Source organism: Asparagus officinalis, chromosome 4, assembly GCF_001876935.1.
Source record: "Asparagus officinalis chromosome 4, Aspof.V1, whole genome shotgun sequence".
NCBI classification, from domain to species: domain Eukaryota; kingdom Viridiplantae; phylum Streptophyta; class Magnoliopsida; order Asparagales; family Asparagaceae; genus Asparagus; species Asparagus officinalis.
The window spans coordinates 6,466,983-6,471,726 of NC_033797.1; positions in this window are offsets into that span (position 1 = coordinate 6,466,983).

The window sequence follows — 4,744 nt, forward strand, 5'->3', positions numbered from 1 at the left end:
CAAGCCAAAAACAATCATTCAGCTTCGTCGAGAAATAACGCTCATCGAGTCGTCCTCATGAGGCGTCTGGCAAGTGGTCGAGTGGACTCGGTGAGTCATTTTCGATAAAGGGGAGCAATAAGTACCACCTTTCGAGTCGACATGAGGGGGTGTTGACTCGACAGGTCGGTTGAGTTGTTGTCCCTACAAGTCTCTGGCCACCAAGTTGATTAGGACATAGCATGCAAAAGTGTGAACACGTGATTAGTGGGGGCCACACGGGAATGGGGAAACCACGTGAAGAAGTGAAGGCTTCTTTTCAGCGTAGGGACCACCAGCGGGAGCACGTGAAGAGCTGGGTCTTGGACTGCGCGTGATCAGATATTGAGCCTATAAAAGCCTAGTTTCTAGGGTTTTGGAATTTGTGCAGGAGGAGAAAAAGGTGCATAGCAGAAGGGAAAGACGACTGGGCTTGGAGAAAAAGCAGATTGCTTTTTTCGGCTGTTTTGATGAGGAGTTTTTTTGTGCAGCTGTTCTAGGGTTTTTGTGCATTCTCTTTTGAGAGATAATTGTGTGAGAGGTTTGAAACATTGTGTTAGGATTTAGATTGAGTGATTGTAAACCCTAGTTGTATCTCTCCCTCTAATAGTAGATCTCCCCCCTCTTTACCCAGTGGACGTAGGCAGTTTGCCGAACAACGTAAAATTGGTTTGTTTGTGTTTGTGGCCATTGTAATAGTTTATTAGGTCCCTCGACAAGTCAGTCCTAGAACTGATGAGAGGAAGAGCATTGTAATAGTTTATTAGGTCCCTCGACAAGTCAGTCCTAGAACTGATGAGAGGAAGAGCCGATATCTCACTTTGTTGAGATATTCGCTTCAGATTCTTGTTTCCTTGGTGAGACGGGAATTATTATCGATCTTTCTCTCTTATTGTGCACCAGAAACTCTGTCGAAATTTTCGCTGAGCACAACAAAAAGTCCATGTCCGTTGTTTGGCACTGAGTTGCACTCAGACGAATGGGAACACCATAACAATGAGCTATCAATTAATTTTACAAATAAAGAATTATTAGGACCACCTAAATGATAAAAAAACCAACAAACGTTGTTCTATTTCCCTATTTAGTTATATAATATATCATATAACTAGTTTAGAAGGGCGTATCATGTACTTACAAAGTGTGCTTGAAAGTGAAGGTTCATGAATGATAATCAAAAGACATCAATAACTTGGTCCTCCAAAAATGTTGACTAATCATGACGGTTAATAATGGGTTAGATGATCCTAGGAAAATATCCTAGTAATCAAAACAAGTCGGTTAAGAATGACACTCAAGAAAGTAAAAAAAGAATCCCTAGTGCACTCTAAGAGCATAATATTGTACATAGGGACAAGCGAATCTTGTTATATTATTCCGTTCACCATTAGCCAAGATCAAAACCTTTTTTTCTTTCATGTTTGGTTAGTTTCTTGAAAACCAAAGAAAAGAAAATAGGGAGAAGAAATCATTAAAGAGAGTTACCTCCAATTTCCAACAAAAACTCATAAAATGAGTTTCCTCAATTACATGTCCCATCAAACAATAAGAGGATGTCATATCACCGTTACACTTGATTTCAAAATGACTTTAAGTTTAAGAATGAACAAAACAATAGAAAACAATGTGGTAGAGAAAATATGTTTCCTATAAAATACTTTTCTTTGGGTTTTTTGCGAACCAAACAGTAAGCTACAACAAGTGGATAATTTTTACAAGCAAGTAATTAATTTAAGTTGTAACTAAGGTACGGTTAAGGGATAAAAGGCAAGGTATGTTATGTGAGATCTCATATTCAAGTTTTTTAACAAGTCCAAGTTGAAAGTTCTGCTTCCTAATTAAGTTTCCCTTCTAGGATTTATAAACACTTCAAATATTAGTTACTTAATTGCAATTAAACATTTATTATGTATTAGTTATTAATTTATAATTGCATTATTTTTGGGGTGATATAGGTACTAAAGTACTCCCATTTTTTGTCTGTTGGGTTGAATGCACTTGGAATACTTGAAGTATAATTACAAAATTTATCCATAACTTTTGTAAGATAACAATTCAACAGCTGGATTAACATAAATATTGTAGTTAAAATTTCAAAAAAATTTAAATAGAAAACTCGAAGGAAACACTAGGGGCATTTGCAATACACATGCATTGGGATTTTTTTCTTCCACTTTCCCTAGGAAAAAGAAGTCATATTTATTTCCTACATTTATACCTAGAAATACATAATATAATCACATGCTTGCTACTTGCCTACTCTATACGGTGCATCTAGACCCAACGCAACTACCTAAAAACTTATTAATGAAATCACAAGTGGTATTATACACATAAGTAGAGTTACAAGGGTCAAAGAGAATAGGAGCTTCTCAACCAATGCTTAGAAAAAAAATAATAAATGCTCTTTTTTTTTAGGGGATGGGTTTTTTTTAATCTTTATTTTTGTATTTTATGTGCTTCTCTCATGTGCCCGGTGAATCTTAAACTGTTGACTGCGTCCGTCCTCCGCTACTTGCACGCATTTCAATACACTCTTTTCATCAGAACCAAACCTAAGCAAAGTTCCCCAAAAGCCTATAGAACTTATATATTATTAATAACAAGTACATTCCAAAATAAGTAATTAGTGGCGATGAATAATAGAAAAACCAAAAAAAAGTGGAGGGAGAGTGAGAGAGCTTTTTGTCCATACAAGCCTAAACAAAGCAACTATACCACCTACACAAAATTGATTGTGCTCACAGGATAACACTTAAAAAATAGCAGTTTTGCAAAAAGGTTATAGGTAAAATTTTAGAAAACATTTCTTGCTCTAGTCGTTTGGTATGCAATAATAGAGCCAAACTGAAAATAGAATGAAATAAGTATGAGAATTTAATGTTCAATTTCATTCTGACAATTAGGTGCAATAAGAGAATAAAATGGAAATGATAATCTTTTTTATTTTTGGTATGGGTACGTAGTTGATAACTAGGGGTGGAAATGAACCAAATAATTAATAAATAGTTCGATAATTGTTCGAATAACTATTCGGTCATATTTGATTTGATAGTTCATTTATCACTAAACAAATATTTTTTAGTATTCGAGTTTATTAACGAATAGAATTTAACCAGATGTATATTCGATTCGTTTGTCTATTAAATATTCGTTTAAATTTTGATCACAGCTTATTATTTGTATTATTACACATATGATGTCATATTTTTAACACACTTACCATTTCTACTTAAGTTTTATATATTGATTTTAAGACTTAAATAATCTTAAATTTGTTTTCTAATTAAAAATTTAATTTAAATATATATACATCATATATTATAAAGGAATAATTTTTATTTATGAATTTTAATACTATTTGAAAATCAAACTCTTTAGCAAAATAAATATACTTTGATATTAAGTATTCGTGAATATTCATGAATATTTATCAAATACCAAGTATTCGAGTTCGAGTTCGAAAAACTAGATATATGAATATTAGAGTCCGCATTCGAATTCGATAATCTTAAACAAATACAAACATGAACACCTTAGTATTCGATTCGATTCGATTCGATCATTTACCACCCCTATTGATAACCAATCAAGGCATATTTAGAATTTATTTTAATTTTTTGATTCTCTAAGGATGCTTTATTCCCTATCATCTTATTTGAAACGATCATTCCCACATACACAGTAGAAATGAATGAGAAGTGTGAATGAACTTTTCTAGCTTCCAAATAGAAATTGAGTTTGATGCGCATGAATGAAAAGTGAGTATAGACGTTTGATTCCCACTCATTCCCGCGTACTAAAAAAGTAAAGTTTCGCGGCTCTATAGAAAATTTTTTCGTTTTATTGTAGGAAATATCTTTTCAAATTAAGATATTGACACTAAATACCTCCGTTAAAAAATTTCTAAAGTAATTTTATAAGATAAAAGTTTATAAAATTCTCTCAAGATAATCATAAACTCGATATTTTAACTACTAGTAGAATTTTCTTTTTCTATTTTCCAACATTTTTGACACAGTTCGTGTCTTACTTTTGTAACTAAACATTTTTTGGATTCTTGATATTTTAATGAACGGGGTTCTACCCCTGTTTTTCGATCAAAAAAAAAAAGATAATCATAAACTCGATAGAAATGTTTTGGTCTCTCCAATCACAAAGGTTTTATTCTAAAAGCTTTTAAATCGACTGAGTTCTATTCTTTCGTTTATGTTTTTTTTAAGAACTTAGCAGTTGTCATGTTTTCCAACTCTCTCCAATCAATTTCTCTTAGGGTGTGTTTGAATTTCAATGGGGTTAAGGGAAGTTAAGGAAAACTAGGTGAGAGAAGGGAAGGGAAGGGAATGGAAGGGAAGGGAGTTCTCTTCCCCTTGGTTACACCCCAATTTGAGGGTAACAAATTTTATACTATTAATGGGTGAACCAATAAGAACTAGGATGAATAACTTCATCTCCTAAATGTTCCCAAACAAGATGAATGGTTCTCCTAACTTTCCTTCTCCCTTATTCCCCTCAATCCAAACAAGCCCTTACGCCTGATATTTCCTTGGTTCGCATTTTATAGTATATCTTTTTCTCATTCCTCATTAATCATTATATTTGTTCTATTAATTGATATTTAATAACGTCCTTAATTTGCAGGTGACCAAACCCTCTAAAATATTTTCACTCGGTTCGATCTAAAATCAAGGAAGACCGAGAGAGAGAGAGAGAGAGAGTGGGGACT